Here is a 14,251-nt window from a genome sequence, read left to right on the forward strand (position 1 = left end):
AGCAGAGAGGCAAAGATAGAACACAGGAAGTGGGGGTGGAGCTAAGCTAGTGATGTGCACAAGAAAGTGAGGCAGCAATTGGGCTTTGTACCTGCAAACAGTAAGTCTGTCTGCCTCCTTCAGAGCATCCATGATGAAATGAAAATCAGGGCTTCCTTCCTATCTGTTACCCACCCATACATTTCTGGACAGCTTACCATTATGAAAATATTAGTGTTCCTACTATCCAAACAGACCTTACTCCTAAATGCTCAAGTACCACTTTGCAAAGCCAATGCCCCCCTCTCCCCCTTAAAGGGAACCTGTCACCCCCGTGCCGGAGTGAAGGCCGCCCGACCCGGATATTTACCCCAAGTCCAGTTCCTGGAGCTGTTCCCGGAATGGAGATATCCCTGTCTGAAGCCCGGCGGATGCACTGCTTAGATGAGTCCGACGCCCATAGAGAATGACGGCTCCATTCATTCTCTATGGGCATCGGACTCATCTCAGCAGCGCGTCGGGCTTCAGATGGGGATATCTCTGTCCCGGGACCGGCTCCAGAAACGGGAGTTGGCAAGATGGCGTAAGTATCCGGGGCTCTAGCAGGGGGTGGGGCGGCCTTCCCCCCCGCCACGGGGGGTGACAGGTTCCCATTAACTTATTTTAACCCCCCACATACCATCTCTAGTAGTGTACTCTAAATTATCCCCCAGCACAGTGCCAGCCTGCTCAGCTCCGGCATTATGTCATGGCATAGCAACGAGGAGAAGGTAGATAATGACTAGAGAGGAGCAAAGCTTGTGCATGCTCGGGTCTGTCTGAACTGGGTCTGTCTGAACCCGAGCTCGAGTCTGTCTGAACCAGTGGCTGCAGAAGTTGGATGCAGATCTAAGGCTGTTTGGAATACATTAATAGAACCATAGGCTGTATTCATGTTTTCCATGACCCCCTATGGAATCCTGCATACTGACATACATATCGAGACATTTAAAGGGGTTATCTGGAGTTGCTTAAAAAAATCAAAGCATCAATGAACATTATTGTATCCACATATTGTAAAATTAGTTTCTGGTAGCTTGCGGCCTCCCACTGTTTTGCACCCCATGTCACCCGTTGGCCCAATCAACATATTGCTGCATTTCCTGTTTGAGATGGGTCTTCTCCCATCTCTCCCCACAGGGCTTCCATCCTCCTAGTCCTGCCCTGGATCTCTAGCCCATTGCCCCCAACCAGCTTTGATAGCCTGCCCTTCATGGAGCCCTGTTTTCTCTGAAAGTGTTCTGACGTGTATCAGTCAATAAATGCAGGGGGAGTGGTGTCATCATCATTTCTCTGTGTCAAGACACAAAATGGTGCCAATCTTTCAGAACGGGGGTCAACTGTCAAGGAAGAAGCCTGACCTCTGTTACTTTCAGCGTTGAGTGTAGGGTCCAAAAAAAGGGGAAATGGCTGCATAGACTTGACTACTGTGTATTAGTAAGTTATATAACTTTGGCTAAGCAGGGTTGGACAGAACATTTTTAAATGCTGGATAACATCTTTAACTATAGATGATACCAGGAGTGTACGCATAGTTTCCCCTGAGAGGGGATTAATACATTTTTTCTTCCAGCACCCCATCACCCTATATTATCACCATACTGTTACAAAATATTTAAAGACTATAAACAGACCCCACAGTATCTGACGACTGTATAAGTGATTACATTGCAGTTGCCTCCAGTGACTCAAAGATGACGTCTTCTCTGATCAGAGTTGGTCACTTTGCCTCTTGCATGTCCATCTGGCTCAGACTGCCATGCTAATTTCTCCCAGTCTCAACTGGTCTCCACACCTGATGAACAAATACCTTAAGTTGAACATTTTTTTTTACCATACTCACCTTCTCCTAGCTCCCCTGCAGCCACAGATGGCTTCTTTTCTAAGCAGCATGGAACTCTATGACTGAAGCCACTCGAGGCCTGGAGCTACTTCTTCCTTTGGGATGCATACGCATAGGATGAGTTATGTCATCCTTTGCGTATGTATCATAATGGAAGTGGGCCCTCCTGGCCTCTACTGGCAGCTAGAGATGATCGAACAGTGGAAAATCTTAGGTTCTATAGAACTCAAACCTTGTCGAACCTTTAGCATTTGATTCCTGATGCCTTCCTGGCCCGTAAGGAAGGAGGAAACAGCCCGGGTACCGGATGGAATTCCGGGATTCAGCCTAGGTAATAGGCTGTATCCCGGAATTCAATTTATATAGAAGCTAAGATTTTCCGCTGTTCGATCATCTCTACTGGCGGCAGGCATGAAGCTGCCTAAGGCCTAAAAGATGACTGGCACTTTTAACTGCATGGCTGCTAACTTTTAAGAAACAGCGCCCCATGTACAGTATATGTAGATTGTGTATGGTATTGCAACCCAGCTCTGTTGAAGTGAATAGGGCTGACTACTAAATACTGTAAACATAGTACTTTCAAATCTACACCATACTAAAGAAAAATTTAACAAAAAATGGTACAATTAATTTAATGAACTTTTACAGGACAATCAGTTTGAATAAGATTAAGGTATTAAGCAGGCTTCACACCATGATTCTGCTGTTCAACGCAAGGATAGATTGGCACCCTGTCAGAAACTGGTACTGACATATCTGTGCAAGGACTGGCATGGACTCCATTTACTCCTATAGCCCGAATGTCGTCGGCTAGTGACTATGTCCGGGTCATTTCCCACACTTATGTGAGTTTTAATTTGCGCAACCGAACTATTAACGATTTCGAAGTAATGATGTGTTTTTTTATAACGATCAGTATTTAGATGGTACAATAAATCGTTTAAAAAATTCGTTATTGCGATCGTTTTAAGATCGCTTAAGCCCATCTCACACATTGGGTGAATCGGTGAAAGACTGTTTAGACAAAGTGATCTGCTAATTTTCTGCGAACGCCCAACGACGATTTGAGAACATGTTGAAAGATCATGATGAACGATTTATCGCTCGTCGCTTGATCGTACGCAGTGTTCACACAAGCCGATTAGCGTTCAAATGCGATAGTTATCATGAAAATTTGAATAATGATCGATCCATGTAAAGAGACCATCAAAAGCGTGCTTTGCTGCACTTGTGAGTCAGAGTAAAACCTGGTATACAAGTAGAAAATACCCAAAATGGAGCCCATCCCAAAGAAGTAAATGGGGTCCATGCCAGTCCATGCACATATACACTGGCAACTAATTATGACAGGGTGCCGATGTATCCATGCATCAGACGGAAGAATCGTGATGTCAATACGCTCTAAGAAATGTTTAAAGTGACTCTGTACCGACAATCTGACCCCCCAAAACCACTTGTACCTTCGGATAGCTGCTTTTAATCCAAGATCTGTCCTGGGGTCTGTTCGGCAGGTGATGCAGTTATTGTCCTAAAAACAACTTTTAAACTTGCATCCCCGTGCCAAACGGGAGTGTCTGTGCCCTAACTTTGCACCACCCCTCCGTCCCTCCTCCCCACCCTCTTCATCATTAGGAATGCCACTGGAACATTTTCTCCATGCTGAACATTGAAGCTGCTTAACGATTCAGCCCATGTGCCGGGCTGCCACAGGTGGGGAATAGGAGGCAATCTGCCTGGAGCAGGGCCGGATTAAGGTTGGTGGAGGCCCTGGGCAACAATTTTGTTGGGGGCCCCCCATTTTCTTCCCCCACAAATAAACCATACAGCATTCTATACAGGTGGCTTCTTACTGTAAGGGACTTAGTACCTACCCCTCCTCACTCCTGGCTGTATGGCTCAGCATCCTCCTCTGTTCTGCAGATGATGGTCCCTAGAGGCTGCAGTCCAGAGGAAGATGCCAGGCCCTAGAGACAGGATGGGGTGAGCATCGTGGTGTGTTCCCACTTAATTCAATGCGAGAACACAGCACTTTAGCACTTTCTGTGCTCTCTTGCCCACTGTGTTAGCCACCACAGCTAGCAGATGCAGTTGTGAATCGCAGGCAGAACAAGTCCTATCTTCAGTTCCCAACCATATAAACTACCTGAAGCAGTAAGGAGCACCCAGAAAGTACTTAAATGCTGTGTATAAACTATAGCGGATATGGTACATGTGAACGTACCCTAAGGATCATGGCATATATAGCTGCACACAGGCTACATGTCATATGCTGCACACAGGCTATATATACCATATGCTGCACACAGGCTATATATACACCATATGCTGCACACAGGCTATATACCATACACTGCACACAAGCTATATATCATACACTGCACACAGGCTATATACCATACACTGCACACAGGCTATATATCATATGCTGCACACAGGCTATATACCATACACAGCACACAGGCTATATACCATACACTGCATACAGGCTATATGTCATATGCTGCACACAGGGTATATACCATACACTGCACACAGGCTATATATTATAGGCTGCACACAGGCTATATACCATACACTGCACACAGGCTATATATTATAGGCTGCACACAGGCTATATACCATACACTGCACACAGGCAATATATCATAGGCTGCACACAGGCTATATACCATACACTGCACACAGGCTATGTATCATACACTGCACACAGACTATATACCATACACTGCACACAGGCAATATATCATAAGCTGCACACAGGCTATGTATCATACACTGCACACAGGCTATATATCATACACTGCACACAGGCTATATATCATATACTGCACACAGGCTATATACCATACACTGCACACAGGCTATATACCATACACTGCATACAGGCTATGTATCATACACTGCACACAGACTATATACCATACACTGCACACAGGCAATATATCATACACTGCACACAGGCTATATACCATACACTGCACACAGGCTATATATCATATGCTGCACACAGGCTATATACCATACACAGCACACAGGCTATATACCATACACTGCATACAGGCTATATGTCATATGCTGCACACAGGGTATATACCATACACTGCACACAGGCTATATATTATAGGCTGCACACAGGCTATATACCATACACTGCACACAGGCTATATATTATAGGCTGCACACAGGCTATATACCATACACTGCACACAGGCAATATATCATAGGCTGCACACAGGCTATATACCATACACTGCACACAGGCTATGTATCATACACTGCACACAGACTATATACCATACACTGCACACAGGCAATATATCATAAGCTGCACACAGGCTATGTATCATACACTGCACACAGGCTATATATCATACACTGCACACAGGCTATATATCATATACTGCACACAGGCTATATACCATACACTGCACACAGGCTATATACCATACACTGCATACAGGCTATGTATCATACACTGCACACAGACTATATACCATACACTGCACACAGGCAATATATCGTAGGCTGCACACAGGCTATATACCATACACTGCACACAGGTTATGTATCATACACTGCACACAGGCTATATATCATAGGCTGCACACAGGCTATATATCATAAACTGCACACAGGCTACATGTCATATGCTGCACACAGGCTATATATATATATACATACCCCTGCTCTGATATATGCCCCCATAGTATATGCCCTCGGCTCTGATATATGCCCCCATAGTATATGCCCCCTGCTCTGATATATGCCCCTATAGTATATACCCCTGCTCTAATATATGCCCCCATAGTATATGCCCTTGGCTCTGATATATTCCCCCATAGTATATGCCCCCTGCTCTGATATATGCCCCTATAGTATATACCCCTGCTCTGATATATGCCCCTATAGTATATATCCCTGCTCTGATATATGCCTCTATAGTATATACCTCATACTCACCTGATCTGGGCAGATGACAGGTCTTCTCTCTTCTGGCTCTTCACTGTTCCTTCAGCCTGTCAGCCACTGTGACAGATGCTCCAGCATGCTCCATGATGTCACATCCGTGCTGGAGAGATCAGGTTTCCTTGCTAAGGTCCCACGCAGTCCTCTTCTCAGTGAGGGGGAGGGGCAAGGGGGAGTGAGGACCTCGGCAGGAGACAGGCACCCAGAAGCTTGACAGGAAGAATCCATTCAATGACCGACCGGGGGGGGGGGGGGTCTGAGCCTGCTGGGAGGGAGATGCTTACACAGGATTAACCCTACACCTCCCTCCCTCCCTGGACAGCATGCAGTGTGGCCAGTGCTGTGTCCAGGTAGGGTTTCCACATGCTTTTTGCGCGTGGGACTGGCTCCCAGACACCACTTCTGGGTTTGGGCTGGTGGAGGCCCCCTAGTGGTGGAGGCCCCTGGGCACGTGCCCCTTGAGCCCTCCCTTTAATCCGGCCCTGGCCTGGAGCATTACTAATGATGAAGAGGGTGGGGAGGAGGGACGGAGGGGTTGTGCAAAGATAGGGCACAGTTACTCCCGTTTGGCACGGGCTGCAATTTTAAAAGTTGTTTTTTAGGACAATAACTGCATCACCTGCCGAACGGACCCCAGGACAGATCTTGGATTAAAAGCAGCTATCCAAAGCAAGGTACAAGTGATTTGGGGGGGAGGGGGTCAGATTGTGGGTACAGAGTTGCTTTGATTACCACACAGGAGCTATAAGATTTTAAAGCAGAACAGAAGCATCCAGAAGAAAGTATGCCTGTAATTCATGTGACAAAAACCCTAAGAGGTGCTGTTTAAGGCTGGGTTCACACTACGTATATTTCAGTCAGTATTGTGGTCCTCATATTGCAACCAAAACCAGGAGTGGATTGAAAACACGGAAAGGCTCTGTTCACACAATGTTGAAATTGAGTGGATGGCCGCCATATAAATAAATAACGGCCATTATTTCAATACAACAGCCGTTGTTTTAAAATACCAGCAAATATTTGCCATTAAATGGCGGCCATCCACTCAATTTCACCATTATGTGAACAGATCCTTTCTGTGATTTCAATCCACTCCTGGTTTTGGTTGCAATATGAGGACCACAATACTGACTGAAATATACCGACCACCGACCCTTCTCCCTGCATACAGCGCTTAAGAGACCCTATTGCCTGAGGAAGGTCCATAGCGGACCGAAACGTCGCACCATATGCTATTGGTCTCATCTCTTACATTTCCTATGTACGGTCGGAGTAAATACCGTGTATCTATTTGCTAAATAAATAAACTTTCACTTATTCTTGCAATATCGAGTGCCGTGGTTTTCTCCTATACATGAAATATACGTAGTGTGAACCCAGCCTCATGAAGAAACATTTTAAAGCCATATTACACGGCACAATATAAGGGGGAAGTGAGCACAGACCAGTTAGGTTAGTGATCGCTTGCTCCTTCATCCGCGTTTGCTGCCTGTGCTATTAGGAAGGGACTGCGGGGAGCAATGGCGGTCTGTTTCTGACAGTCCTATTACACGGAGCGATGACGGCTCATCATGGTCTTTTAACATGACCTATTACACCAAAGAATTGTTGGCCGGAATGGTTGGTAATTGGCCAAGTGCTGCTGAGATTTTGGCAAAAGAGCTATCTATCCGATACTCTGGGTGTTGTAGTGTCACAGTTATGTCACAAGTCAGAGTGGTGTGTTAGTCTCCTGGGTCCCACAACTTTTTTAACCCCTCCCCACATACGGATGTCCGCACGTCCTGCGGTGGGTGGGGAGGTTCAAAGGATGGCAATAGAGCAATTTAAAAAAAAGTTTTTTTTTGAATAGGGCCCTAAGCCTATCGTGTTGTAGAAGATATTTTATTTCTATGCATTCGTCGATGTATCCTTTTGGTGGGGTGGGAAGAGCAAAACACATGCTTTTAGGTTTGTACTCCTGATTAGATTTTAGCAGTGCTCCTATATGCCAATGCCAATGACTGTGCATTTTAGTAGTGTCATGCCCAGGCAAGATAAAACATTCTACATAAAAATATAATTGAACTAACCCTACCAATACGGACATTGGGTGGAGCCCTTGTAGCCTTCAAATAACTATAAACAGCAGTTCCCTTAGTTGTAACTGAGCAAATATTTACTTATAAGTTTCAATCTTACTTGGTTGAGAAGCGAAGAAAAGTTGTTTTAAGAGTCGTTGTCCTTATATTTATTTTAATGACATTGAAGTAAAATCCATAAAATACACGTCACTGCATGAAACACCACCTTGACCTGATTAATACAAATCATTATTGAGTAACTGAACTAAACGTTTGCTTTCTACTGTAGGTACCAAGCCCTTTACTGGCATGTCAATGGCACCGATATATCGACGATTAGCAAATACTGAATGTTGTGACAAAATTGCTCTGATTGTTCTATTTCATTTTAAGAAGAGCAGTTTTCTTTTCTTAAATTACCAGGAACAAAATTATGAAAGCATGCAACTAAAGGAACCCGACAAGCAGAGGTGATCCTTTGGTAGTCATAGGATAAAGCTTAAAGGGTTACATAACCTTACATAATATAAAATTCAAGGAGAGAAGACTCCCTGTGTTATGCATTGGTCTAACTTGGCCTATTAGGCTCCTAATATACTGCCCGATCATAAAGTGTCTAGATCAGCGCTCATTTACTAAGCTATTACACGGGCCAACTATCAAGCAGTAAGGGCTGCACGGACATCGTTAGCAATGTCCGTGCAGCCTTTGCCTTTAGTGTAAAACAATAAAGTATTTACTTACCTTACCATGTTCCCCGCTCTTTGCAGTGACAGCTCGGCCTTCTGTTCCCTTCTGGTCCTGTCTCTGCACTGATAGGCTGCTCAGCCAATCACTGGCTGCGGTCCTGTCTCAGCTAGTGATTGGCTCAGCAGCCTGTCGGTCCAGAGACCAGAACAGAAGGCAACATAAGTCAGATCTGCAGCTGCAGAGACCAATCTGGACATAGTGCAGACAGGATTACCGTAATGATACTTATGGCCGTAATGCGTGTTACATTATCAGTTTTCCCAAATTCTCGAGAATTTTAACTTTAACGCTGGGAAGATTTATGAAACTGAAAGGAAAACTGTTGTTGTTTTCATAACATCTAAAAAGTACCACAAGCTTTCATTTAGTATTTTGCAAAAATTGACAGCTGTGTTGTGATTGGTTGTTATTTGCAACAAAATTTTTTCCTTTTAAAGTGAATGTAAAAGTTCAGGTAGTGACATTTTTTTTCACTACCTGGCCACCGCTGGCGCAGGTATCCCAGTGGTGTGCCCCCAGTGTAATGATATCTCTTTCCATGGGTGATGTGCCTGTGTTAGAACCCTATCTGGCCGCATCACTGAGGGAAGGGGATATTGTTATACTGGGGGCATCGGGCCGCTTCCAGTGTATAGAGCAGGTACCTGGCCGGAAGAAGGGGGTGGGATGGAGGATGGTAGGAAAATTATCTTTATCCTCAGTGCCCCATGGGCTATGGGAATATAACAGCAGGTTAGTTTCCCTTTAGGTTGTAACATCCCGTTACATGCACTTACATATTACAGTGTATTTGTGTTACCTCTGTGTGTTACTACTATATATTCAAACATAGCAGCATTTTTTTTTTATATTAGGCTAGGTTCACACTGCGTTTTTTGCAAACCTTTTTCATCAGTTTTTTGCAAAAAAATGGATGCATGTGTGTGCATCCGTTTTGATCCGTTTTTCCATTGACTTCTATTGTAAAAAAAAAAAAAAACGGATCAAAACTGATCCGTTTTTTTTACGGACACAAAAACGTAGCTGACGCAACTTTTGTGTCCGTTAAAAAAAACGGATCCGTTTTGATCCGTTTTTTTTTTACAATGGAAGTCAATGGAAAAACTGATCAAAATAGATGCACACTAATGCATCCGTTTTTCAACGGATGAAAAAAACGGATTGCAAAAACGCAGTGTGAACCTAGCCTTATTCATAAAGTGTGCTTCCCTCCCACAACTCCGTGGCACCCAGGCAGCCAGTTACTTTCTATCCCTCCTCTTGTACCAGCTGTAATGGGGAGTATTCGGATTTGCTGCCTTAGGTAGCATAAGCTATAAAACAGCCCTGCCCATGAGTATACTCCTTATGTTAGGATGTTATATAATCTGTTTTCCCTACTATTCCTATTATACTATACAGAAACTAGAATCTGAACGTCGGGATTCTGCTAATATGTCAAATATATGTACATTTATGTTTGATCACTATATTGTACACATTTGAAATAAAAAAATATAATGTTGACTCCAATATACTGGACACAATGCCACCATTTGTTTTGCATTCAGCTACACATTGACTCAAATCAGTGCGGTTAACTATTAAGGGCGTTTCCAGCTGGGCTAATCTTTAAGGAACAATATTTAATTCCACACCTTAGGGTCTGGATAAAACCTGCTTAGAATTTGTTGGCTAATGTCAATAGAAACACCCATTGTAATATATACACATACTGTATAGGCTAGGTTAACACCACATTTTTGGGAAACAAGGTTTCATGGGCATATAGACAATCTCAACAAACAGCTTATACTAAGAACAGATGTCTATATAACCCATTTTTCTGTAGCAGCAGGGTGGCAAGAGAAAGTGCTCAGACTATGTTCACACATGGCATTTAATTAGCAACATAAAAGATTGTCGGCAGAAAAAGACCACTGGGTCCATCTAGTCTGCCCTTTTAGTATTTCCTTCTTTTTATCTTAGGATAGATATATGTTTCTCCCAGACAGGTTTACATTGTGTTATTGTAGATTTACCAACCACATCTGCTGGAAGTTTCTTCCAAGTATCTTCTACTCTTTCAGTAAAGTAATACTTTCTCACGTTGCTTCTGATCTCCCCCCCAACTAACATCTCACTGTGTCTTGTTCTTGAGCCACACCCTCTCTTTGCAGCATTGGTTCTAGCATAACCTCAGCTCCCTGTAATTGGTAGTTAGTGCCTACTGGGAGGGGCAACAGTACCTCATGACCAGCCCGCACTATTAAGGATACTGCTGGAGTAACCTTCACCAAGCCCACCCTCCCTGTCAGCCCAGAGAGGATGGCCTGTACTCTACACTGCTTAAAGGGGTACTCCAGCGGGGGGGGGGGGGGCACTTTTTCGCTGGGACCGGGGAGGAGGTGGCTGAGTGAAAAGACGTCCACTCACCTCCCAGATAACAGCGGCTGGTCCCGCATTGCGGCGCTCTGGTGCCCGGTTCCCGGCCGCTTCCGTGACGTCTCAGGTCCGCTCAGCCACTCAGTGAAGGAGGCGGGATCCGTTTCAAGTCCGCTCAGATCCCGCCTCCGTCACTGAGTGACGTTATGTCTCGGGCTTGTGTCAAACACCCGGAAGCGGATGGGAACCGGACACCGGAGCGCCACAATGTGGGACCCGCCCCTGTAAGCGGGGAGGTGAGTGGACTTCTTTTCCCTAAGCCACCTCCTCCCCGGTCCCAGCGAAAAAGTGCCCCCCCCGCTGGAGTACCCCTTTAAATGTCCTTTGCAGAGCTACTTGTGGGGGGTTTTGGTTTGGGACCCCCTTCCAGTACTTGGGTCCCAATTCTTGAGCCATCAGTCCATCCAGTTCCGGCAGCACATTCATACCCAGGATCACAGGCACATCAGGGTTCATAACATCCTCCACCACCACCACCACCCCCTTGTCTTTCATGGTACATCCCCAAACCTCAATGTCCGCACAAATAATCACAACCTGTCGTATAGGAAGGTTATTGGCACCCCTCAGCCTTAACCAATGGGCAATTCCTTGACATGCAGTAGTCAGGAAGTGGGATTCCAAGGCAGGCCGAGTGATAGTGGTAAACTCCACAAAGGCTGATTCTTGAGGCCCAGTAAGAACTGATCATATACCACTAGTTCAGCATTAGTGAATGATGCCGCCTGCCGTTCTTTCTTTTTCTGTAGCACAGCCATCAGCTCCTGCAGGGCATTTGCATACTGCGCCAGAGTCTCACCTTCTTTCTGGAGCCTGGAGTAGAACTTCTTCCTTAACACTGCTTCAGAAGAGACATCGCCATATACATCTTCTAACAAACTGACAATCTGTTGAAAGGTCTGTCTGCGTCTGGCCGGCTGTAGCATAACAGTTTTCCTAGCATCACCTTCGAGTGTACTTAAAGCTAGTTCTGTTTTTCAGTGCTGGGCTATATTACATAGTCTGACTGCGCCCTCCAGTCTCTCCTTCCAATCTTCCAGCAATATATTTGCGCCATTAAATTTTGGGAGGTGGTTCAGCAAGGCCCCCACTGGAACTGCATGTGGTGCCTTACTCTGTGAAGTTGTCACTCTCCCTGATGCTGATTTACTGTCCATCCTGCCGACTATCGACACTTGTAATGTACTGGAGGCGTGCAGTAATAGGGTCAGATACTGGCTTTTAAAGAATATAACTTTACTAAAACTAGCAATATGAACAAGAACGTAGTCTTTTCCTCCAAAAAGTAGGTGGTTCTGTTAGTCATTAACCCTGTCTTCGGCCGCACGCCTTTACAAAGGGAGTCTCCCTCTCCTTCACACGCCGTCTCCCAGGGTTACGGAAAGCTACAGGTCCCACACAATGACTACCTGGGGCAGTAACCTGTTTCTCACTATGAGAGGGAGACCGGGCATCATACTAGCCCATGCTGAAAACCACTCTACAAAGTGCAGGGCAGTATCGGGAAACAAGAGGAACTACCCTGAATATAACAAAGATACCAGAAGGTCTACGTATTCTGTCTCGCAGTGCAGGTGAAACCGGGACACCCTCGGACACTTAGCGTTACCCAGGTAGCCATGGCTGGGGCTTGAATCACCCTATTAGGACGGGAAGCTCGACACTTATCTATTTGTTACCAGTGTGTTTTATATTATTCAGAGACTGCACAATAAAGCTGTTCTATTATTATCATCATTGGGACTAATTTTTTCATCAGTACCAGCACCTATACACATTCGTCACACCCCTTGGGTCATTTTTCCCCTTTCTGTGGGTGGCACTAGCGATAGTCCGGGTGGATCTATTGCCACTCAGGACTACCTTGACAAGAGGCCAAGGGACCCATCACAGCCCGACAGGTCACCAACCATTTTGGGGAACAGTGCAGCCAGCCACAACAAAAAGCAGGTACCAACATCACACAGCAAATCCTAGCTATACAGGTGACTTGCTACCAGTCACCCGACACAAAACACCTTAAGTTGGTACAATACCTGTATGGTTCAAAGTCCAAGCGGAGGCTTTAGCAGGCCTCACACTGTCCACTCCCAGGAATGATATCCATACACCGCACCTCCTGTACACTATGTGCCTCTTCTTATGAGGCCAGTAATCAGCAGCCTCCAGCACCTGTGCTGACTTGGGCCAGACATGAAAACCCGAACTGTCCAGGAAGGGAATGACAGGCCTCCTTTTAGCGTGCCCTCGGGCGACAGAGCCTCAATGGCCCCTCATCCATCCCTTATGCACCCATCATCCACATACTATGCACAATCACTTGAGACAACACTAACATACACAAACACACATTATTGACACAGACACTGACAGACTGACACTGGCTAATACTGATAGATAGGGCCATATTAACAGCTGCTGCTGCCCTAGGCACTACACCTGCACACGTCCCATCTTCACCCACCAATTAGCATCATGATTTTTTAGTTTCTGAACATCATATTGATATCTGATTATTCTTAGGCCGCGTTAACACATTTACTGTACGTCACCACATGCAGCCAAAACCAGACCCTCATTCGGTAACCAATAGGCAAATGGCCACTAATCCTGGTAACCGCACATGACTACTGATGAAGAAATGGAAGCCTGGTTTCGGCCACATGCACTTCTCTACATGTAAAAACATTGTCTGAGTCTCGTTTTTCATAGTTTTTAACTGCTTAAAACATGACCGGAACAATACCACCATACTGTGACTGGATAACACCGCCACACTAGACATGACCAATACCACCATACTGTGACTGGATAACACCGCCATAACAGACCTGACCAATACCGCCATACTGTGACTGGATAACACCACCATACCAGACCTGACCAATACCACCATACTGTGACTGGATAACACCGCCATAACAGACCTGACCAATACCGCCATACTGTGACTGGATAACACCACCATACCAGACTTGACCAATACCACCATACTGTGACTGGATAACACCACCATACCAGACTTGACCAATACCGCTATACTGTGATTGGATAACACCGCCATAACAGACCTGACCAATACCACCATACTGTGACTGGATAACACCGCCACACCAGACCTGACCAATACCACCATACTGTGACTGGATAACACCACCATAACAGAGCTGACCAATACCACCATACT

The sequence above is a fragment of the Dendropsophus ebraccatus genome, chromosome 7 (genome assembly GCF_027789765.1).
Source record: "Dendropsophus ebraccatus isolate aDenEbr1 chromosome 7, aDenEbr1.pat, whole genome shotgun sequence".
Lineage (NCBI taxonomy): Eukaryota > Metazoa > Chordata > Amphibia > Anura > Hylidae > Dendropsophus > Dendropsophus ebraccatus.